Below are 26,242 nucleotides of genomic sequence, written 5' to 3'. Positions count from 1 at the left end.
CACTTTCACGAAAGAAGCTGACTTATTTTCCCATCAAATTACTGCTTCTTCACTTTACACCATATCAGCTTACGAAAGGAACACTGCACTTTCAGATGGCGAGGGAAACCTGTACATGTCTAAGACCATGTTTAAAGCGATTTGATCTCCTTGTCTCTCTTTCCTGAGTGTGGTCATTTTCTTATATTCCTGAATGGGATATAGGTATCACTGGCTGGGCCAGCATTATTTCACTTTTCTAGCTGCTCTTGAGAAGACCGTGAGCCACTGTAGTCCACGTGTTTGATCTGATTTGATTTGATTTATTTTAATCAAATGTGCAATGGAAATATTTGTTTTGTGAGTAGTCCAGGAACATGATAGTAAACAAGAAAACGCAACTCATGGAGTACTTCGAGAGAGTGAGGTATATAAGGCGGCACGGTGGCACAGTTGTTAGCACTGCTGCCTCACAGGGCCAGAGACCCGGGTTCAATTCCCGCCTCAGGTGACTGACTGTGTGGAGTTTGCACGTTCTCCCCGTGTCTGCGTGGGTTTCCTCCCACACTCCAAAGATGTGCAGGTCAGGTGAATGGGCCATGCTAAATTTCCCGTAGTGTTAGGTAAGGGGTGGATGTAGGGGTATGGGTGGGTTATGCTTCGGCGGGGCGGTGTGGACTTGTTGGGCCGAAGGGCCTGTTTCCACACTGTAAGTAATCTAATCTAAAGGCGAAAGTTGCACAGGAGATTTGCAAAGCAAGATCGCTATTAGCAAGACTAGTATTATGTGAAAAGTGAGAGATGTCAATCCGTCAGTCTAATTACGGTAGGGAAGAAGGTGTTCCTGAGTATGCTGGTCAACGTTTTCAAGTCCCTCCACCTTCTCCCTGTTGGAAGAGGCTGTAGGAGATCAATGCCGGTTTGGTAGAGATTTTTTTCCGTTATCAGACTTTCGGCGATAATGACAAGTACAAATGGGCGGAAGGTTGTCTTCAGTGATGGTCTGGGCTGTGCACACAGCCGCCTGTAGTTTCTTATTGTCCTGGGCACAGCAGTTACAATGTCACGCAAATAGAATGCGGTCAGTTGCCAGTATACAGAGTATTGGGAGATGGGCAGTTCTAAAATAGTTAGACGTAACAATTGGCTGTTAAATGGATACCTAAGTTCTGGTTGCTGTTTTGACAACAATTGAAAGTTCACCAATAAATTTAAACAATGCCGATGGTAGCAAAACCCAGTTGAGTTAATTGTGTTGGCAATATCAAACCAATGAGCCATCATTTGCTTCAATTTAATGGAGAAACCATCACCATCACAACGAGTGAAATAGAGTCTGACACAAAGGGAAGGAGAGAGAGAACACAGCGCGAGAAACTGATGGAGAATCAGTCAAAGAGATGATGGAAACAAAACAAAGAACCAGACAGTCACATGAACAGGGACAAGGGGAGAGAGGAAATTCAGGGAAAGAAACAAAAGACAGAGAAAAGAATAACACAGGGTAAAAGACAGAATGAGAGAAATAGTGAGAGACAAAGGACACAGGGAGCTTTGGGTGAGTTCACAGGGAGCTGGGGGTGAGCAATGGGAGGTGCTGGGGTGAGGATGGGGGGAGAGCTGGGAATGAGCACTAGAGGGAGCTGGGGGATGCAGGTGAGGATTTATTGTTACCTGTACCAAGGTGTATAGGCAGATCATAGTAAGCAAGTATGTACATAACAATGGCTGTAAAACATATCTGAGAGGCAGGTAGGTTATGCTGCACATGGCGTACGCTAGGCCAGATCAACTTGAACAAGATCAGCATTATTTGAGATTAGAGAGCCCATCCATCAGTCTCATAACAGCTGGGAAGAAGCTGTTCCTGAGCCGGCTGCTTCGTGTTTTCAATCATCTGTATCTTCGAAGCTGATGGAAGAGGTTGTAGGAGATCATTCCTGGGTCGTGATGGGTCTTTGATAATGTTAGAACAAAGAACAAAGAAGGTTCCAACACAGCAGCAGGCCTTTCAGCATTTCAATCCTGCGCCGATCCAGTTCCTCTATCGAAACCTGTCGCCTATTCTCTAAGAATCTGTCTCCCTTTGCTCTCTGTCCATTAATGTATATTTCCAGAAAGAGGTTAAATGGAACATCACTGGCCACAGTTCTACTTTTTGAGAAACTCACTTCCCCTACTACTCTATACCTCCTGTTGCCCAGCCAGTTCTTTATCCACGTAGCGAGCACACCCTGGACCCCATACGACGTCACTTCCTCCATAGCCCGGCCTTGACAAAAGTTATCGAATGCATTCCTGAAGTCCATTTACATGACACCAACAGCCCTTAACTCATCAATCAACTTTGTCATAACGTCTTACACGTGTTTGTAAGACATGACCTTCCCTGCACAAAACCATGTTGCCTATCACTGATAAGGCCATTTTCATTCAAATAGGAATGGATCCTATCCATCAGTATCTTCTCCAGCAGCTTCAACTGACTTCAGGCTCACTGGTCTATATTTAAATGGATTATCCCTGTTACCGTTCTTGAACAAGGGGATAGACAATTCTCCAGTCCTCGGGACCTCAGCCATGTTCAATGATGCTACAAAGATATCTGTCAAGACATCAGCTATTTCCTCACTCCCTTCCCTTAGTAATCTGGGATAGATGTTCACAACCTTTCTGCAGCAACGAGCCGTGTAAATTGAGACAATGGTTGAGAGGTTGGAGTCCATCATAGTCTGGGCTGTGCACTCAAGCTTCTGTAGTTTCTAACGGTCCTGGGCAGAGCAGTTGCCACACCAGGCCGTTATGCACCCGGACACTACGCTCTCAATGGTGCATTTATCGAAGTTGCGCATGCTGAATTTCGTGAGCCACCTGAGGAAGGAGAGGCGTTGTTGAAACCTCTTGACTGTCACACCTATGTGAAAAATCCAGGTTAGCTTGTCAGTTATCATCATGCCGAGCAACCTGACGCTCTGCACTCCCTCAACCGTTGGTGTAGATGGGGGCGTGTTCCTCTCCTTTCTTTCTGAAGTAATGATCAGTCCTTTACTTTTACGGAATTTGAGAGAGGTCATTATCATTACACCATGCCACCAAGCCCCCATCTCCTTACTGTATTCAGACTCACCGTTGTGTGATATCCCTTCTGCTTTGGTGACGTCTTCAGCGAAGTTGCAGCTGACGTTGTTTGGAATTTGGCAACACAGCCGTGTGTGTACAGGGAGTAGAGAAGGGGGCTGAGGACGCATCCTTGGGGTATCCAGTGTTGAGTGTGATTGTGGTCGAGGTGCAGATACCTATCTTCACAGATTGTGATCTGTGGGTCTGAAACCGTGAGATCCAGTTGCAGAGGGTGGAGCCGCGACTAAGGTCATAGAATTTTGAGATCAGTTTGGAGGGGATAATAATGTTGAAGTTGGAGCTGCATTCAATGAGCAGAAGTCTGGTGCAGGTGTTCTTGTTGTCCAGATGTCCCAGGGATGAGCGCAGGGATCGGGATATGACACCCGTTCTAGACCTGTTACATCAGTTGGCAAATTATAAGGGATCAGCTCAGGCTGGGAGATTGTAGGGGATGTGCGCCATAACCAGCCTTTCAAACCAGATCATGTTTATAGAAGTTAGAGCCACTCGGCAGTAATTATTAAGGCACATTACGCATTCTTTCTCACTTACAAGGATTATGGTGGTCTTCTCCTGACAGCTTGCATATGAATACCTCTGCCAGTTGGTCCTCTAAGGATCTGAGGACACATCCGGGAACATCATCCAGGTCCGTCGCTTTCCTTTGACTTGTCTCTCAGGAAGACTGATCATGTCTGCAGCAGTGACAGTGGGCACAGGTACATCCGAGGCTGTCGGGGCAGGTTTCAGCCTGGCAGTCACACAGTCATTCATTATAGACATTTCTTCCCCCACCTCCATCCGTCGTCATCAATAAACACTGACATTGGTTGGTGTGAGCACCACACCGTTAGTTTCCAGACAGAGTGTCATCAATAGACTAGAATTGTGCGCCAAAATGAAGTAAACTCACAAGAAAAGGGAGCAGGGTGTGCTTCTACTGAGAGTCGGTGCTGCAGGGAGTGAAGACTTTGTTGGTGTAATTCGAGTCAAGCCACTGCTTCAACCTGAATTGTGTCAAGCACCTTGAGTGTTGTGCCTTGTAGTTGGTGGACAGTAGTTAGGGAGCCAGGAAATGTCTTACACATGGACAAACTGGACAAAGGACCTAAGGGCAATTTTTCTAAGTTTGCAGATGTTGCAGTGATGGTTTGGTGGGCAGATAGTATTGAGGAAGTGGGGAGGCTGCAGAATGACTTGGGCAGTTTCGGACAGGAGGAAAACACGTGGATGATGGAACGCAATATTTAATCGTGTGAGATTATGCACTTTAATCGGGGAATAGAGACAGACAATATGTTCAACAGGATCCATTAAATCTGAAGCACAAAAGCATTTTGAAACACTCGTCCTTTCTTATGGTTCATGTGCCGGGTCACTTGGCAGTTTCGAAAGCAAATGCAATGTTAGCATTCAGTTCAAGGGAGCAGGAATGCAAGAGAGGAGACATACTGCTGAGAATGTAATGGGCTATCGTCAGAGAGCATTTGGCATATTGTGAGCTGCTTTGGACACTGTCTCTGGGAATATATCTTCTGTTGTTGGAGGTGATCCATCCTGGGGATGACGGCTTGCCATTTGAGCGGCAGTGTGTGCACTTGATGGAACTTAGAAGAATCGCGGGGTGGCGGGGGCGAGGGGCGTCTGATTGAAACTGATCGATTACTGCAAAGATTGATACAGTCAGTATGTAGAAGATATTTCTATTAGTCAGAGACACAATGACAAACAGTACAGTTTCGTCATTGTCGTTCATGGGCTGAATGGCCTAAATATATTGCTATATTGCATGCCCTTTAGGTCATATGGTCTATTATTTCGTGCAGGATTGTCAGTCTCTGACCTGCTCTTGTAAACCTTGTATTTGCATGTTGATTTTACTTCACGTTCTGGTCAATGTTAACCCCTGTGATATGGGCAGTGTGGGGATTCAGTGTCGGCTTGTAGTCCATGAATCTGTTGAATATAAACGGCCATATGCGAGTCTCACCTGACGGGAGTACATTGTCTCTCCGATGATTGTCATTTTCAATCTGGTATTTTCGAAGGACTGATCCTGTTATGCCAGTATTATTAATTGTAACAAATCAGATGCAATGTCTTGCAGCTCTCTGCAACAATAAGTCATCGAATACTAAACACCCTTCTAATAAGAGAAAAGTCTAAAATTTTTAATATTAGGAACATTGTTTACCTGTTCATGTTCAAATCAGTTAACCTGTTCCATCGAGATGATCAGCCTGGAACTAATTTTAAAAACTCTTTTTTGGATGTGGGCATCGCTGGATGAGCCCAGCCTTTCTTGCCCTCTTGAGAATGTGGTGGTGAGCTACCTTCTCAAACGGCTGTAATCCACCTGCTGTGTGTTGACCCACTAGTGATTAAGTAGGGAATTCCACAGTTTTGACCCAGCAACAGTGCATGAATGGCAATACATTTCCAATCAGTATGTTGACTGGTTTGGAAGGGAATTTGAAAGTGTGGTCTTCCCAAATGTCAACTGCGCTTGTCATTCTAGATGGAAATGTTTGCGAGTTTGGAAGGAGCTGTCTGAGGGTCTTTGGGGAATTTCTGCATTTATGTCTAGTAGATCGTGCACACTGCTACTCCTGAGCGACTGTGGTGAAGGGAGTGAATGCTTCTGGATGTGATGCAAATCAAATGGTCTTCTTTGTTCTGGATGCTGTCAAGCTTCTTTCGTGTTGTTGGGGCTGCAATCATTCAGGCAAGTAAAGATTATTGCATCTCATTCCTGACTTTTGTCTTGTAGATGGTGGACCGGCTTTGGGTGGTCAGGAGGTGAGTTACTCGCACAGTATTCCGAGCCTCTGATCTGCTCTTATATTTACGTGGCAAGTGCAGATGAGGTTCTGGTCAATGATAACCCCAGTATATTTAGTTATGATAATGCGACTGAATGACAAGTGGTGACATTGATTTTATTGGCGCTGGTCATTGTCGAGATTTGTGTGACGCATATGTTAATTGCCTCTTGCCAGCCCAATCCTGGATATCGTCCAGATCTTGTTACATTTGGGGATGAACTACTTATGTATCTGAGCAATTGTGAATGGTGCTGAACCTTGTGCAGTCATTGTCGAATACCCCCACTTCCGACCTTATGATGGAAGGAAGGTAATTGTTGGAGCAGCTGAAGATGTTTGGACCTAGGGCATTTACTAAGAGACTGCTGCAGAGATGTTCTGGAGCTGAGATGGCTGACCTCCAACAACAATGACCATCTTCCTATCTGTCAGGTATGAATCCAATAATGAAGTGTTGGCCCACGATCCAATTTTAACTTGGGCTCCTTGATGTCACATTTGGCAGAATGCAGCCTTGATGTCAAGAGCTGGAATTCAATTCATTTTTCTTTGTTTGACTCAAGGCTGTGATGAGGTCAGGAGCTGAGTGACCCTGGCAAAACCCAAACTGGGCATCCCTGAGCTGGTTATTGCTAAACAGATACTGCGTGATAGCACTGTTGCTGACACTTCCCATTACTTTACAGATGATGATGAGTAGACTGATGAGACGGTATTTCGATGGGCTGACATTGTCCTGCGTTTTATGTACAGAACATATTTGAGCAGTTTTTCCGATTGCCCGTTTGTAACTGTACTGGAACAGCTTTACTCGGGGAGCGGGAAGTGCTGGAGTACAACTCATCAGCACTATTATTATCATGTAATCAGGGCCCATAGCCTTTGCAGTATCCAGTACCTTCAATTTTTTCAAGACATTTTTTTTAGATTACTTACAGTGTGGAAACAGGCCCTTTGGCCCAACAAGTCCACACTGCCCCGCCGAAGCGCAACCCACCCATACCCCTACATAGACCCCTTACCTAACACTACGGGCAACTTAGCATGGCCAATTCACCTGACCTGCACATTTTTGGAGTGTGGGCGGAAACCGGAGCTCCCGGAGGAAACCCACGCAGACACGGGAAGAATCTGCAAACTCCACACAGAGAGTCACCTGAGGCGGGAAGTGAACCCGGGTCAGTGGCGCTGTGAGGCAGCAGTGCTAACCACTGTGCCACCGTGCCGCCCACAAAGATATCAGTTAATCGAATTTGCTGAAGACTACTATCTATAATGTTGGGGACCACGGGAGGAGGCCGAAATGGATCATTCACTCGAAACTTCTGACTGAAGATTTCTGTGAAAGCTTCAGCTTTATCTTTTGCCCTGAAGTGCTCGGCTCTTCCATCACTGAGTATAGGGATATTTGTGGAAACATCTACTCCAGTGAGTTGTTTAACTGTCCACCTCTATTCACGATCGGATTAGCAAGACTGCAGAGGTTAAATCTGATGCATTAGTCGTGGGATAGCTTACATCTGTCCGTCTCTTGCTGTTTGTGCTATTTGGCACTCAGGTATATTTGTTTGGAGACCTCAGAAGATTTATATTTTATCTTTATATATTCCTGGTTCTGCTCCTGGCATGCCCTCCTACACTCTCCATTGAACCAGAGTTGATCCTGTGGCTTGATGGTAATGACTGAGTGGGAGATATGCTGGTCTGTGATATTACAGATTGTGCTTGAGTACAGTTCTGCTGCTATTGATGGTCCCACAGTGTCTTATGGATGCTCACGCTTGAGTTGCGAGATCTATTCGAAGTCTGTGCTATTTCGCATGGTGATAATGCGACACAACGCAATAGAGTTTATTCTCAATGCGACTGTGAGTCTTTGTCTCCACAGAGACAGTGTGGTGATCACTTTTACAGATACTGTCATGGACAGATGCATCTGTAGTTTGTAGATTGGTAAGGATGAGGTCAGGTATGCTTTTTCTCCTCTCGTTCGTTCCCTCACGAGCTTCTGCAGACCCAATCAAGTAGCTACGTTCGTTAGGACCCGACCAGCGTGATCAGTAGTACTGCTGCCAAAGTACTCTTGGTGGTCGACTTTGAAATCCCCAGCCAGAATACTTTTGTGCACTTGCCACAGTCAGTGGTTTAACATGGACGAGTACTGATTCAGCTGAGGAAGGAAATTACCTAGTAATCAGTAAGAGACTTCTTTGTCCATATTCAATCTGAAGCCATGGAACTTCATTGGGTCCGGAGGCAAATTTAGGGACTCCCAGAGCAACTACCTCCCGACTGTATCGCACTGAGCTGCTCCCGCTTTGTATCGGTACTGCCTTTGGAACAGGGATGGTGAGGGTGGTGTCTGGATTATATCTGTAATATATGATTCTGTGAGTATGACTATGCAAGGCTGTTGTTTGATAAGTCTGTAAGGCAGTTGTCCCAATGTTGGCACTCGCCCTCAGATGTTACTAAGGAAGACTGTGCAGGTTCTACTGTGATGTTTCTAATGTTGACTTTTCTGGTGCCAAGTGCGATGGCAGATGGTCCATCAGTTTCATTTCTTTGACACTTTGTAGCGATTGGTACAACTGAATGACATGCTAGACGAATTCAGAAGGCGATTGAGAGTCAATGATATTGCTTTGGCTCTGGAATCGCATGTCGGCCAGACTCGGTGAGGATGCAAGATTCCTTCATTGAAGGACATCAGTGAACCAGATGGATTTTTCTGTCAATCACCAATGATTTCATTCTCATCAGTAGATTCTTAATTCCAGGGATTTAAAAAAAATTAATTGAATTCCCACCGTCTGCAGTGGCAGGATGAGAACTTGTGTCCACAGAACAGGAGCTGATTTTCTGGATTGATAAGCTAGCGGTAATACCATCAGGCCTGCTTGGAACCACATGTTGTACTCAGCTGCCATTTCTTGTGTTACCCTATTTTTTCATTCATTGCTTCTGTTATTCTGGAATCCCATCTTTCATTAAATACTGATTGAAAGATACGGTCATGTATGTCCTCCCGAAGCTCGAACTTCATTCAGTCTGTTTTGTTAGAACAGACACTTCAAGAAGCTGCAGATCAGAGAAGAACAGGAAGTGATAATAGGTGATTGTGCACCGTACCTGTCACCGGACCAGCATGTCTGCCCAGGCAACTATTTATTGTGGGTCAGAGAACCACAGAATTATTAAATCTCAGTTGGAGATCATTCAGCCCATTTTGGGATTACAAGCTCTCCAACTGCACAATTGGAGATAGAGAGAGTACGTGGAGATAGATGGTGTGTGAGAGAAATAAACAGAGAAAAATAAAGTGAAGGGGGATAAACTGAAAGAGGATGGAAAGGGGACCGACTGACTGATCGGGAGAGGGAGAGATGTTAGATGAAGGTGAAGTGAGATAGATCAGAAGACCGCATTAGCGTTGATAAGTACGGATAGACAGAAGTTAGAAGTTTTATTTAGAATTTCCTCTGGACTGCAAGCCTTTTGTCGAGGCGCCATGCCCTGTGAGCACTATGATGATACTGGCTGTCATCCCAGATCATGTATTTCTAATAATGCCACAGAGTTGTTTATTGACAGCTAAACAGAAACCATTAGGCCAATAGTTTGGTTCCATGGAGAAAGCAGAGTTTTCAAATAGACTGTGCCAATCGCAGCAGGAAATGAGAACCACCCCATTAATGTGTGTGAGAAGCTGGGCCAGAGAATCTCAGTGAGGGGGATCACTGTCAGAGGGGAAATTATCATCTCAGCTGTGGGTCAATTAATGATTGATAAAGTTTACACACCACTTCCCTAGTTTTGTAATCCACATTTCAATTTATATAGCTCAGTTTTAGGAGTGCATTTTAACAACCTTATCTCTTCATACTTTGGAAATATTGGTACGTACAGAAAATTATTTGTTTCTGTATTTTATATTGCATAAACGCATTTCATTCATATTGTCTCTGCTGATTCCTCATTTTAGATGTATCATTGAATCTGTTCTTCATATGAGTTATAAAGTGTATCCTTCCAATACTGGTGACTGGCGAACATCACTGTCCCTCCGCCCAGTCTAAACAGCCATTGCCCAATTCCTCTCCATCTTTTGTCTTTTCCCAATGCCATAATCACAATGCCATTGAAGTCCATTAAATGACACTTCACTGCAGTTCCTTAACATCGATAACATCAACAACATTATCCACACCTGCCCTCTCTGATCCTGGAATAATAATCAGATTTGTATTTGTCAAGTGCAATTCTCTGTTAACATATCCATGTCATTTCTTTGTTATAAACTACGTTTTCTGAAGCTCATTTTGCGATCAGATCATGAATGATAGATGTTTTCTCAATGTTTAACTCATTTTGCAATGTTTGATCTGTAGTTACAGGATTTATTTCTCCACTTATGAGAAGAGAAGCATGTTTAAGTGCGGTTAAACCTGTGGCATTACTTCCATATATAAGGCAGACTGAATGATTACACACAATCAATATGCCATCTCCAACATTCCTTCCTTCAGTTTCACTCACATATCACATCCAGAATACATAAATGTTCAAAGTTATTTTACATGTTAATAAAACAGCATTGAATTTAAAGAGAGTTTCTTTCTTCTATCAATAAGGGAATTCTTTCAGGGTTTTATTCCATAGTATGAGTGGGAGCATGACCAACTGCAGTAGCAGGGATCCGCAGCTCCACAGAGAGGTGGAGGAGAGATAAGAATCTGAGAACAATTTACAGGAATGTTCCAACAATGGACAGGAGTTTATCCGATGATCTTTACTGGCTTTCCCAGCCTAGGATATCATTAACATATCGGATTGAAGATGTACCGATGGTTATTCAAGCTGGTTATTATCCTATTCTTGCTATTGTTGGTGTTCCTGGTAAGTCTCTCTGTCTTTCTAGTGAAATGGTCTGAGCTGAATTGATGCTCATGATATGTAGATTTTTGAAAGGTGCAAGTCAACTTTTTCAGTTCCCATCAAAAATTCCATTCCTCTGAAATTATAACTTGCAAATTATTATTTACAAATTACACATCAATAACACACTGGTCTCAACCTCCTTTATTCATTTTCTCCTGCAAAGTTTACATCTCCATGTCCTGCCCACATACCACTCCTGTCCAGTACCTCCATTAAGACGTCCCAGTCTCCTCCTCAGCCTCAGTGCAACTCCTGAAGAAACATCGTTTGTGCATTTGTTAATCCCGGATACATCTGTTTCAAGTCCCTTCTTCCCACGTGTCCATTGCAAAATAATTGCACTTGAGTTGTTTAACGTTTTCTCTGAGCACAATCTTAAAGGTGGGAAGACAGTGTATGGTAGTCACGTCATTGGCTGATAATCGAGAGCCACAGAATAATAATTTGTTGATATTGGCTTGCCTGATGTCCTTTAGAGAAGGCAGTGGGTCATCCTTCCCTGGTCAGGTATCTGTGTAACTGCTACACACAGCAATGTGTTTTACTATTTACTGTCCTGTGGAACAGCTGAATCGGCCACTTAGTTCAAGGTTGGCATAACATGCTGGCCTGACCAGGGCTACACGCATTCGGTGAGGGAAGAACAAAAGTGAAGGCAGCTCCTTTCCTTTGCCTATTCCCATAATCCGACAGCTGAGTTCCATTCAGGTAGACAGCCATTCACTGTTTTAGGTGTATTATTTGTGATTTAGTCTCTCCCAAGAGTGATGTCCATCTCGATAGGCAACTCTGCTGTTGACGTTTTTGATGGTGACTAACAGATGTAAGGATGTATTAAATTCCATATCAGTGGCAGTGCATTGTAAATGAATGGTTTGCTGTGTCACACGTAGGAAACGGATCCCTCTAAGAGAGGGAAAGAGGTTAGTGTGATCAAACCTGAGAGTGTTGTTGAGGCAGTATTTGGGGTAATGTGGACAGATTTTCTCTCCTTTATACGGAGTGATCTACTTACCACAGAGAGAGTGAAAAGGAGTTTCACCAGATTCATGACTGGCACCATGAGGAGTGAGTGTAGGTTGTTCTCTAGAGATGTGAGATAATAAGAGGTGATTGCATTGATACCTGAGGGGGGTGGACAATCCCTCCTTATATTCCAACCAGACAATAAGGAGGTGATAAATTCCATTAGTGCCGTTTCTCTCAGGATGCATGATTCTGGATAGTTCAAGTGCCTGGGAGAGCGTTATGCCTACCCACCCCAGCCCCCACTCCAAACGGTGATTGAGAGAGACAGAGAGGTCAGGTTTTGACAAAACATTTCACCACATTAGTACAGTGCATTGGTGTGTGATCCTGCACGAATGTCATATTATCTACCAGTCCAACAACAGCCATAATACCTTCATTCTAAAAAAGTTAACTGGACCCACCGGCTTCTGACCTTCATGAAGAACATGATTCCATCTTCTCAGAGATGCAAGGTGCCCCCTTGAGATTTGGACCATAAGACGATAAGACATAGGAGCAGAAATTAGGCCAGTGAGCCCACCGAGTCGCTTCGCCATTCAATCATATGTGATAGGATTCTCAAACCCATTCTCCGAACTTCTCCCCGTAACACTTGATCACTGGATAATGAAAGACCTATCTATCTCCATCTCAAATATACTCAATGACCTTTCCTCACAGCCACCTGTGGCAATAAATTTCAAAGATTCACCATTCTCTTGTTAAAGACGTTTCTCCTAATCACTGTTCAAAAAGGTGCTCCCTTTCATCTAAAGCTGTGCACTCGGACCCTCGTCCAATGGCAACATCTTATCAACATCCACTCTGTCCTGGTCATTAAGTATTCTGTATGTTTCCATTACATTCCCTCTCATCCTTTGAATCTTTATCAATTATAGAACCAGAGCCCTCAAACATTCCTCATACGATAAGCTTTTCATTACTTCGACCATTCTCATGAAAACATTCTGCACATGCTCCAGGGCCACTACATCCTTCCTGAGATATGGGGCTCAAATTTCGCACAATCCTCCAAATATGGTCTGACTAGAGCCGTATACAACCTGTTTTACATTCAGGACATTTCGTATGAAATGCCTTCAATAACAAATGCAATTGCCCTACTGACTACTGCCTCAACCTGCAAACTTACCTTGAGAGAACCCTGCACTAGAACTCCCAAGTTCCTTTGGAATTAAGATTTCTGATTTTTTTCCCAATTTATAAAATAGAGCATGCCTCTATTCTTCGTGTGAAAGTGCATGGCCTCATACTTTCCAACGTTGGAATGCATCTGCCAATCTCTTTACCTGCCCAGATCCTTCGTCAGCCTCTCTGCCTCCTCAATACGACCTGTCCATCTGCCTATCTTTGTATCGTCTGCAAACTTAGTCAGAGTTCCCACAGTTCGATCATCCAGAATGTGAATGTAACAAGTGAAAAGATACGATTCCAATAATGAGCCTTGTGGAACACCACTTGTCAGCGGCTGTCATACTGAGGACCATTTTATTCCCACTCTCTACTTTCTGCTGGATAGACAAGCTTCTATTCATGCCATTACCTTGCCTCTAAAACCACGGACCTTTATTATACTCAGCAATCTCCTCTGTGACACCTTGTCAAAGTCCTTCATGAAGTCCCGGTGGATAATATCCATTGGCTATGCCTGGTCAAGCCTGTTCATTTACTCTTAAAATCATTTCAACAGATTTGTCAGGCATCACCTTCCCTTGATGAAAACAATAATGATTTTGCCCTATTTTACCAAAAAATTTCCTAATATTCCAAAATCTCATCCTTCGATATGGATTACAGGATATTACCCACGGCCGAGGTTCAGCTAGTCATTTTGGATTTTTGTTTTTATCTTTTTCCTTTCTCCCTTGTTAAAATGGGGTGTCACGTTCGTGGGTTTTCATTGCTCTGGGACCGTTCCTTCCTCGAATGATTGGTCAAAGATCACCACTATTACCCCCACTCCCTCTTCAGCTATCTTCCTTATGTCACTGGGATGGAGTGCATCCGGTCCAGGTTATTTAACCACCTGCAGGCCATTCAGTTTTTATTTCTGTCACGCTCTCCGTTGTATGACCATCATACTCAGCCCTAGCCTGTCACTCTCTGGAATGTCAAGGTGTTACTCGTATCTTCCACCGTGAAACTAATGCAAAATTTAGTTCGTCAGCCATTTTCTTTTTCAGCACGACTACCTCTGCAGTATCATTTCACAAAAGTCCAATGCCCACTTTTGCTTCTCTTTTGTACTTTATATATTGAAAGAAACTCTTGCAGTCTTCCTTTATATTACTGGCTGGCTTACCCCCATATTTAATAATCTCCCTCCTTATTTTAATTTGTTTGCCCTTTGTTTTATCTTTGTCAGCTTCCCAAACCTCCGGTTTCCCACTGCCCCTCGCCACATTATATGCTTTCGCTTTTGCTTTAACGTTATACCTGACTTTCCTAGTCAGCTATGGTTGCCTCATCTTCCCTCTACAATCTCTTTTTCCTCAGGAAAAATCTCTGCTGTATCCTGAATTACTCCTAAAATCTCCTGCCATTGCTGTTGCACTGTCTTTCCATCCGGGCCCGTCTCCCAGTCAATTCTACCCAGCTCCTCACTCATATCTGTGTGATTGCCTTTATTCAGCTGTAATCCCATTACTTCTGATTTGAACTTCTCCATCTGAAATTGCAGAGTAAATTCAATCATATTATGAATACTGCCTCCTATGATTTCCTTCACCTTAAGCTCCCCTCTTCTAGTCTGCCTGCACAAGCTGCTCCAAAATGCCATCTCATAGCAATTCCACAAATTCCTTTCCTGCAATCACTATCAACCTGAATTACCAGTCCACTTGCATAATGAAACCCCACATGATCACTGTAACTTTGCCTTCCCTACAGATCTTTCTAGTTCCTGGTATATCTTGCACCCCAACTCTTGACTGCTGTTTGGCGGCATGTGCACAACTCCAACTGCATTTTCTTCACCTTTTTGATTCCTCAATTCTACCAACACAGATTCTACGCCATCCGACCTTACTTCATTTCCTATTATTGATTCAACTTCATTTCTTACTATTGAGACTAAGCTAGCTCTCTGCCCACCTGCCTATCTTTTCGACAGGATGAATATCCTTCAATATTCAGCTCGCAATCTCGTCTTGCAGCGATGTCACTGCAATGCCCATCATGTCGTACCTGCCATTTTATTTATGAGACACTAGCGTATTTACCTTATTTCCTATACTGCATGCATTCCGATATAACAGTTCAGTCCTGTTTAACCGTCCCTCTTCTCATTGCCATTTGATTTTCCAGCCGTTGGTACCTAAACAGACTCAGGTTCTTCTGCAGCCCAGATGACAAATCCCAAACCCAAGCACCAGGCAGGCAACACAACCTTCAGGACTCTCAATCCGTGTCACAGAGAACAGTATCTATGCCTCTAACTATACTATCCCCAATTATCCATCTTTGGGCAGCACGGTGGCACAGCAATGCTGCCTCACAGTGCCTGGGGCTCAGGTTCAATTCCAATCACTGGACCCTGTCTGGTTGGAGTTTGTATATTCTTCCCGTGACTGCATTGGGAGCATTAACTGCTTCCTCTCTCCACAGGAAGTCTCTGTGTTTGCTTCAGATTTCTACCATCTACAGTATTTTTGCTTTTGTTGAATGGAGAAATGCAGCAAATGTGATAGTTTTTTGTAAAAGCAGCCGTGGTTCTCGGGTTCCCTGGGTGTTTCGCAATCTTGACCGGACACTTGTCTGAGTTCAGTGTCCTTTTATACCCATTCCATCTCTTTCAACCCTCAGTCCATCGTCAGTACATGCAGCCTATCCATATGCCACCCCTGGTACTCCCCAAACCCCATCGCCTGGCACTGGATACTCCCTTCGCAGGACTATGTACACAACGACACTGGGCACTTTCTGACCCACTGGGGATGCTGGGTAAAGATCCTGCCATTGCAAGGAACAGAATAACTAAAATCCAATTGAATGGGAAAGCAGAGTAAACAGGCTGAATGACATCCATCTGCTCTGACTTTCTAGTCTTTCGTTTATCCATTCCATCTGCAAACAGATGGTCCATATGTTTAACTTGTCAACCAGGTTTGGTGGAGGTGATAGATATGATATCCTCTGGTCATTGGACTGAGTCAATGGATTCTACTTTCCTGGTTAATGAGGTCACACTGAAGTGTTTATTATCAAGTCTATCCACTTTAAAGGAAAGGCCTTTCTCGAGTTGTGCTGAAAGGATATTTGAAATTTGGAGACACGAGAATATGTCTCGTGCAAGTGAGGTTAGGAATAGAAAGGTGGCACAGTCAGTTACACGATCAAAACGCTGGGAGAGTGGCAGTACTTTTGATATATGGATCATTGGCATTCCCGGTTCGATAGGATATACACATGAAGGACGGAATGCACATAAACTGGCAATAATCTCCAATATGTGGATCATTGGGATCCCCGGGTCGGTAGGATATACACAAGAAGGACGGGATGAACCTGAACTAACAGGAATCTCCGATTTATCGATCATTGGGATTTCAGGCTCAATAGGATATACACAAGAAGGACGGGACAGACCTGTACTGGCCGCAATCTCCTGGCAGCCAGATTTGCTATTATCCCTCGAGGGGGTTAAACTAGTGTGTATCGTCCGTGGGGCAGAGGGGGCGGGGGGAGTGGTGTGGAAAGCCACGGCAGTAGGTCCACAGGTGCAGTGACTGAGGAGAATTTGGAGACGAATACCAGTGCAGTTAAGACGAACAACAAACAGACAGAGGGCACTATACAAGTGCGCCTGGCAGTCTGAAGTGTGCTGATTTTAATGTGAGTAGTCTGTTTGTCTGAACAGATATTTCGAGGCCGCTGCATGTCAGAGAACAGGAAGAGGAAATGGATGATTGTGCTCTGTGTCCTTCACTGGACCAGCTTGTCTCTCCAGGCACCTAAAGGTTTTACTGCGGGTCAGAGAACTTCAGAATTAATAAAGCACAGAAGAGCCCACCATGCGTCTACTATCTCTCGATCTTCACAACTTGAAAATAGATAGAATTATCGAAGGTAGATTAAGAGGGAGAGTGAGAAATAAACTGAGAGAAAGAAAATGAAGTGAGATAAACAGAATGAAGAGCAAACAGAGCGACAGAATGAGTGAGAGCAAGGGGTGTCAGACGAGTGTGAAGTTATCAGGAGACAGCATGAGGAGAAATACACAGAAACTTTTCTTAGAAACTCCCAAAGACTGTAAGCCCTTTGTCTGGTGCCATACCCTGTGAGCACTGTGCTGATATTGGCTGTCATCCCAGATCATTTATCGCAAATTACATCACAGAGCTAGGTTGCTGACAGTTAAAAACAACCCAAAAGAAGAATAGATTGATTCCAGGGAGTAGGTGGATTAATTTAAAAATTCTGGGTCAACATGAACATGTAGCCCCTCCAGACATTGTGTGAGAGACAGAGCTAGAGAATCTCAGTGAGGAGGATTATGGACAGAGGGGAAATCAGGGTCTCAGCTGTGGGTCAAATAATGATTGATAAAATTTGCACACCACTTCCATGGTTTTGTAAATCACGTTTCAATTCATATAGCTTAATGTCGTAAGTGTATTTTAACAACCTTGTGTCTTTGTAGTTTTCATACTTTGTCCCTGTATTTTGTGTTGAATAAACACATTTTATTACTGAGGAAGAAACTCCCTGCTCCAATGGGACAGTCGTCATCTGTACCGTGCTGGGACCAGAATCCGGGTGAATCCTGAGCTGTCGACAGAGCTTTCAACTGATTAGGTGTGTGTGTGTGTGTGTGTGTGTGTGTGTGTGTGTGTGTGTGTGTGTGTGTGTGTGTGTGTGTGTGTGTGTGTGTGTGTGTGGTGGTTCGGTTATAGGGTTTAATTGGAAAAGCAGAATTCAAAGAGTACGTTCAAGTACAGGACTCAGGAGAAGTTATTAAAATCTCCAGCACAGACACAAATAGGATAGAGCATCTGGAAATGTTTAACATATCAAACTTCAAGCGCACTGGACAAACGAATGGCACTGAGAGGAGGGGCGGCTAATGCAGGACTAAAGGTGTTACATCTGAATGCATGCTGCATAAGGAATAAGGTAAATGAGCATGCGGCGCGGAGTTAAAGTGGCAGTTATGATCGGCATCACGGAGATGTGGTTGCAAGGGGATCAGGATATTCAAGGACATATATCCTATCGAAAACATAGGCAGGTGGCCAGAGGGAGTGGATAGGTATCATTAGTAAGAAATGAAACTAAATCAATAATAAGAAAGGAAGTAGGGACAGATGGTATAGAATCTGCTTGGGAAAAATTGAGGCACTACAAATGTAAGACAACCACAGTTGGAGTTCTGTACAATCCATCAAAGAGTAGTCAGGAACTGGGGCACAGATACACCAGGAGATATAAAAGATGTGTAGGAAAGGCAAAGTACAGTGATCATGGGAGATTTCAATATGCAGGGGGACTGGGAAAATCAGGTCGTGGTTCACAAGTAAAGGAATTTCAGGAATGTCTCCGAGATGGCTTTTTGGAGAAGCTTGTGGTGGAGCCCACTCTGGAACAGATGATATTGGATTTAATGAGGCAGGCTAGATAAACGAGCATAAGGCGAAGGAAAACTTCGGAGGCAGTGATCAGAACATGTTTAAATTTATTCTGCAACTCGAGAGAGAGAAGGCAGAATTGGAAGTAACAGTATTTCAGCTGAATAAAGGCAACTACAGAGACATAAGGTAGAAGCTGGGCAAGATTGGCCAGAAGAGGGGTCGAGCATGAAGGTCAGGGGAACAGCAATGGCAGGAGATACCAAGATTAAATCAGGAGACACTGCAGAGATTCATGCTGAGGAATAGAGGATTGATACAGGGAGGATGAAGCAACTAGTGCTGACGAGGGAGGTCAGGGATTGCATACATGCAAAAGAGCAAGCATATAATGTGGTAAAGGGCAGAGGGAAACTCGAGAATTGGGAAATTTACAAAGACCAATTGTCGGTAAGAAAAAATAAATAAGGAAGGAGAAAATTAAATTCAGGGGTAAGCTAACCAATAATGAAAAGGAAATTGTCAGAGATTCTTTCGAATAATAAAGTGCAAAAGAGAGGTAAAAATGAATATGGACAACTGGAAGATGATGCTGGAGAGACAGTAGTGGGAAACAAAGAAATGTCTGAGGAACTTTGCATTAGTCTTCCCGGTGGAAGACAGGAGTATGTTCCAAAAAATTGAAGAGAGTGAGAGGGCAGAGCTGAGTATGGTGGCCATCATCCAGAAGAACAGCTTAGAAACCTGAATGGCCTGAATGTGGGTAAATTACCTGGACCAGATCATAAGCATGTTATGAGATCTAATTGAAACTTACAGAATACTGAATGACCATGCAGAGTGGGTATGGGAAGATATTTCCAATGGTAGGAAAGAAAAAGACTCAAGGAGACAGAGTAAAAAAGATAAGGAGAAAACTAATCAGCCAGAGAGTGGTGAATCTATGGAATTCAATGCCACAGAAAGCTGTCAAAGCCAGGTCATTGAATATATTTAACAGTGAGACAGAAAGGTTCTTGATTGTAAAGGGGATCAACGGTTGCAGGTAGAAAGTAGGAGAATGGGGTTGAGAAGGTTAATTGCTATCATTGAATGGCGAAGCATGCTCAATGGGCTGAAAGGCCAAATTTCTGCTCCAATGTCTTCTGGTCACTTGGTTTATATTGGCTCTCCTCATTCTTCATTGGAGATGTATCTTGGAATTTGATCTTCATATGACTTGTAAAGAGTAACATTTCAATACTGATGACTGGGAAATATTATGTTCCCTCCCTCCAGTCTTAGCAGCCAAGTCCCCATTTCTCTGTATTTTCAATCTCCTCCCGAACATCATAATCGCACTCCAATTGAAGTCCAGCGAATGGTACTTAATTCTCAGTTGATTGACATCGATATCATTAAGAGCATGACCCTCACCTGCCCACTCTGATCCTCGAATAACTATCTGAATTGTGTGTCACATCATATTCTCTGTTAACATATTCATGCTATTTGTCTGTTATAACTCATGTTGTCTTAGACACATTTTCCTCTCAGATTATGGACTAGAAAAGTTCTCTCCATATTTCAGTGACATTATAAACACCGATCTATAGTTGCAGACAGTATGTTTCCATTTATATATGGAAAACTTGTTTATATTCTGATAATCCTATGACGTTATTCCCATATCCAAAGCAGACTAAATGATTAAATGCCATCAATGTACCATCTCCAATATTCCTTCCCTCAGTGACCTCACAAATCTCATGCTAAATGTGTAAACATTAAACGTTATTATGAATTTTAATGAAGTCGGTATTGAATTGAAAGGGATTAATTGGAGCTGTTTGTTCAGTGATTGTGAAATAATGTCACTGTCCGTGGATTCTAATTAACCCAGTGGACAGTTTCCATTGTTCATTGATAAATGGGCTCTGTTCAAAGTGTTGTCCCATAGTATGAGTGGGAGCATCACCGACAGCACAAAACAGGGATCACCAGCTGCAAAGAGAAGGAGCAAAAATCAGAATCTGAGAACATTAGACTGGAACGTTACAATAATGGTTCAGAATCTGGGGACCATGGATTGGAATACTCCAACGGTGGATCAGAATCTGAGATCAACTGACTGGAATGTTTCAATAATGGATCAAAACTTGAGAACATGAGACTGGTATGTTACAACAATGGACAGGAATATATCTTTGGGTCTTTAATGGCTTTCTCTGCCTAGGATATCATTGACATCGCAGATCAGGTGTATCCTTTGGATTATTCAAGGTGGTTACTATCCCATCCTCGCTTTCGTTGGTGTTCATAATAAGTCATCCTATATGTCTACTAAACAGAGTTGAACTGAATTTCTGCTTATGATATGTAAATTCTGGAAAAGTACAAGTCATTGTTATCAGTTCCAAACAAAAATTCCTTTCCTCATAAATTATAACTATCAAAATACCATTTAAAAATTCGTCCCTTATATGCGAGAATGAACCAAACTGATCTCAAACTCCATAATCCTTTTTGACCTTCACAGATTTACATCTCCACTCACCAAACCTGTCCAATACTCCATCATGATATCCCAGTCTCGTCCCTCAGTCTCAGCGCAACTTCTGAATAAACCATGATTTGTGCCTTTGTTCAAACAGTTTCAAGTCCCTTCTAACCACATGTCCATTACAAAGTAATTGTTTTTGAGAATGTTTTGCTTGTTCTCTGCACGTACGTGAAGACAATTTATGGTGGCCAAGTCATTGAATCATAATCTAGACCGCAGATTATTACTCTGTTGATATCTCATGAAGTAAATTGGTAGAATTTAAAAGTAACCATTATGATTTATTGTAAAGAGCCCATCAGCTTGCTGCAAGTCCTTTAGGGAAGTCAATGTGACATCCTTCCATAGTCAGGTTTCTGTGAATTCTGTGATGAGCATGTGGTTGTAATGTACCTTTACGAGAATTAAAAGCCAGAAATAACTACCTGACAGCACCTAGCGTTCTGAAAAAAAAGATAAATTGTAACATTTGGTCGAACACATTGATTAGCTGATGCTGGGAGACAAAACACAAATTCAGCCAAACAGTTTAAATTATATCCCAAAATACCCACCTCTAATCCAGTTTGAATATAGTACACTGACAATCTTAAAAGTCATTGACAAAGTCCAATGCTTTGGAGGGAAAAGACCGTGGAAAATTGAACAGTTAAGAGGAGAAATGGCAAGCTACCAGCATGTAAAGGTTGCGTGAAAAATATCTCTGTTAATGGTACCTTTATTGATCAGTAACTGGTGAAGCATAATCCCCAAGAATAAAAGAAGACAGAAATACGGTGATGAAATGAAAGTTTTCTGGTTTTGAGAAGAGAAGTTTTGATTTGTAAGTCTTAATTAAGCGACTTTTCGGTCGAGTATTGTGGAGGGAGAAGTTCAAAGATAGGTTAGAGGAAGAAGTTGTGAATAATTGTTCGTTAATAATTCTTTATACTTTATGAAATACAGTTACTAATTTTTACTTTAAATAGTTCTTGGACTCTAGAAGTTTCAGGGATTTCTGCACGGAGTAAATCATTTCTCTGTTGCTGGTTTTAAATCAAACAGGAGAATTTATCCCATGTCGTAACACTGCAAACCCACAACAATGTGTTTTATTCTTTACTGTCCTGTATAGCATGCTGTCCTGACCAGGGTTGCACACATCCCGTTAGAAAAGAACCAAAGGAAAGGTACCGTTCCTCTGCCCGTTTCCCGTATTCCAACAGTTCATTTCCATTCAGGTACGTGATCATTCCCTCTTTTAGGTGTATTCAATCTCATTGATATTCTCCGCGAGCGTGTTGCTCATCTCCATAGGTATCTCTGGTGCTGGCTTTATTGATGCTGACATGCAGATATAAGAAACATCTAAATTCCATGTGAGTCGGAATGCATATAGCAGGAATGGCTTTTTCCGCCACAAGAAAGAAACGGAGACAGCTAAATGACGGAAAAGAATTATTGTGATCAACCCTGAGAGCGTTATTGAGCTATTATTTGAGGCATTGAGAACAGGCTTTCTCACCTTTATAAGGAGTTAACTCCTTGCCACAGCAAGAGTGCAGTGGGGTTTCTCTGGACCCAACCCTGGAATTAAGGTACAATGATGAGTGAGTGAAGATTAATCTGTAGAGCTGTGAGAGAATTAGAAGTGATCGCATTCAACCTTGAGGGGGATGCACAATCACTCATTATATTATAAACAGACACTGATACGGTGATAAATTCAACGGCTTGTTTTTTTTACTTGAGCTACATGATTCTGGATTATTTAAGTGCCTCTGAGAACGTTCCCTCACCCACCCTCAATCCCCATTAATACAGTTAGTTTGGTGCGTGATGCTGCACTGAACGTCTTGTTATCCACAATCCGGACAGCAGCCATAATACCTTCATTATAAAAGAGTTAACTATGACCACCAGTTTCTGACGTCCTTAGTGAACATGGGACTGTCTTCTCGGAGAAGGAAGATGACTCCTTCAAACTTGACACAAAACGTCAGGCTTCTCTCCTCACTGCCAGAAAACCACGTCAAAGTAGCACATTTTCCACATACAATGGACACCTGAATAACAGCATGGAGCCCTCTATCAGTGCAGTCTCTGTTTCATTGGTTTGTCATGTTGGAGCATCAAGGACAGCCTGCTGTTCCTATATAAATGTCTTGAGGAGCTGAATGGCCTTCTCCTGGTCCCATGAAATAAGGTTAAGGGGCTGATTTGGCACAGCCTGTTCCTGTTTAACAGCACGATGTACTGGCCAAACTCCTTTGCTTCCTGTGTAACAGGCAGGAGGATTGAATGGGCTGTCCCTCTTCTTGTTCAGTTGTTTCAATGGACTGAATGGCTTTCACATATCCATGTGTAACCTGCTAGAGATGCTAAGTGAGCTCCAATTTCAACTGTGGAAATTTGCAGTGTCTGGCCGTGCTGTTACATGAATGTTACCGGCACTTTAACAGCACAAACCCAACAGCTGTCCAGGTCTTGCTGCACATGGACACAGAGACTCGTTCAGGAGCTGAGGGGGGACAAAATGTTCTGAACATTATGTGATCTTCAGTGACCAACCCCACTTCTGATCCTATGGTGGGTGGGGCCGGGGGGGTGGGGGCAAGCGTAGACATTGATGAAGTAGCTGAAGGTTATTGTATCGCGGTAGCTGCTCTGAGGATCTCCTGCAAAGATGTCTCAGGACGGAGAGGATTGTCGGCCACCGACCACAAGCATCTTTCTTTGTGCTCTGTCTGAAAGACCTCGACCAGTGGGTACACCTGATTCCCATTAAACTCAAATACGCAGCTGGTCCCGATAAGATCCTCAGTGAAATACTACTTTGATATCAGGGCCATTCACTCTTTACTGAGCCCCTGTGTTCAGCATTTGTTCATATCTTTAGGTGCCAGTGCATGTGTAGGGAGTGATTTCCTCTCACAGAGGGTAATGTTCATCAGCATTTATCAGGGATAGAGAGCTAGGGCAGTTAGATCACTGACAGTATTTAAAGAGGAGGTCGATTTCTATTTGACCTGTCAGAGAGCTAAGGGATGTCATTAACAGGGCATTAAAGAGACGTTAAGGCCAACAGTAGATCAGCCATGATCATATATAATGGCTGGATTGTCCGAATTTCCTCCTCCTGTTTTTTATGTTCTCATATTCTGTAATTGGAAAGTCAGTGTTTGCAATTTTCCTGGACATTCATTATATTATTGAATGTTGCAGTCAGAGAGAGACAGTGCATCATCTCTGGGTAAGGTATGGGGACTGTATTCACAACGAATCTGGGTCTAGACCATGACCAACAAATGAAGCACTCTGTAAAGAGATTGGAGGCGTATTTCGACCCCAGCCGGGATTTCCAAATAATATTTTCCTAGCCACACCAAACCATGTGTGATAATTTTGAGGGACTAAATGATATCCTGTGTTACTGTGGACCAATAACTTGGAGCAAGAGGCCTCCATCTGCTCCTTGCAGTAGGTTTGAGAAACTGAATTTAACATATGAACATACGACAGAGGAGCAGGAGCTTGTCTTTTAATACTTTGTTCCACTGCGCACTAACATCTTAGTTGGTCTGATTGTGGACTCAGCACCATTTTTATATCTGTATACAATTTTCCCACATTCAATTCACTATCAAATGTTGAACAAACCCAACTTCAAATTAATTCAAACACCCAGGAACCACACACTTCAGCGGAAGAGAATTCCCACTTGAACAGCACTTTGAGAATCTCTTGTTCGTGTTCCGACCAATGTTGGATGATCATCGATGCCTTTTCCAGCCCTACTCGTCCACTGGTTAAAACAAAATTTACATGTAACCAGTTTTGAGATGTGGCCAATAATATACGTCTCAGACTGTGCCATTTTCCAGAAAAATGTGAGACACAGAATGCTGAACTCATAATAGATGGTAAAATTAGATAGCGCCCCAAATGTTGTTTTTCCGTCTTTAAAATTATTCTACTTACACAACCTGCTTTTAATGGGGATTACTTCCTGAAACAGTTGGGTTAGGCTGAATTCCCTTTGCTTCAGGCAGTGGAGAGATTTCAATAAAACCACATCGGGGATCTTTTTCGAGTGGTAAAGATGACTCAGGACGTTTATCGTATCACATTTTGTCGTCAGGAGAAACAACATAAGAGAAAGGGATCTATCGGCTGTTGTTTCTCAGGCAGGGAACATTTTTCTCCCTCGCTATTTTGAACCATCCAATAATGTCAACTGAACATGAAAATGGACCATATGCAACCTCCTTGAATATTTTCTGGAATGTCGGATAATGCAGGTGCATCATTGCTGTTGTTGTACACAGTGCCTTTCATGAGCAGAAAATTGTCCCCGCTTTGTAAATTGATGACATGTTTATATGCAAATGCATATTTTTTTTTTTAAAATGGTTGATTCCTTCATAAGTGTGTTAATATCAATAAACCTTGTCCTCAAAATTCATTCTCTAGCTTTCGTCTCCCTGACAAGAGAAAACATGTATCCAGCTAATAAACTTTTCTGAAAATCATGTACGGTCCAATTAGATTTCTCATCTGAGGTTGAGAGTGATAATACTCCAGACCAAAAGACCTTTATTCCAGGAATGAGTAAGGGGAAACATCTTTGAAAATCTTCTAAAGAGATTGTATCTTTTTTTTCGTTTAGGGTAATCAAAATTACACACAGTGTATCAGATGTGGCCTCAAGAATGCCGTGTACTGATGCAGTAGCCATTCTTGAGTAAACCCGATACCCTTAGCCAGAAACAGCATAATTCTGTTTATCTTCCAAATCACTTGCAGCATCTGCAAGGTAAAAACAATGACTGCAGATGCTGAAAACCAAATACTGGATTAGTGGTGCTGGAAGAGCACAGCAGTTCAGGCAGCATCCAACGAGCAGCGAAATCGACGTTTCGGGCAAAAGCCCATCATCAGGAATAAAGGCATTGAGCCTGAAGCGTGGAGAGATAAGCTAGAGGAGGGTGGGGGTGGGGAGAGAGTAGCATAGAGTACAATGGGTGAGTGGGGGAGGAGATGAAGGTGCTAGGTCAAGGAGGAGAGGGTGGAGTGGATAGGTGGAAAAGAAGGTAGCTACTCTCTCCCCACCCCCACCCTCCTCTAGCTTATCTCTCCACGCTTCAGCCTCACTGCCTTTATTCCTGATGAAGGGCTTTTGCCCGAAACGTCGATTTCGCTGCTCGTTGGATGCTGCCTGAACAGCTGTGCTCTTGCTGCATCTGCAGTATCAC

This window comes from Chiloscyllium punctatum, chromosome 19 (genome assembly GCF_047496795.1).
Source record: "Chiloscyllium punctatum isolate Juve2018m chromosome 19, sChiPun1.3, whole genome shotgun sequence".
NCBI lineage: Eukaryota > Metazoa > Chordata > Chondrichthyes > Orectolobiformes > Hemiscylliidae > Chiloscyllium > Chiloscyllium punctatum.
Note: the sequence above shows the minus strand (reverse complement) of the source record.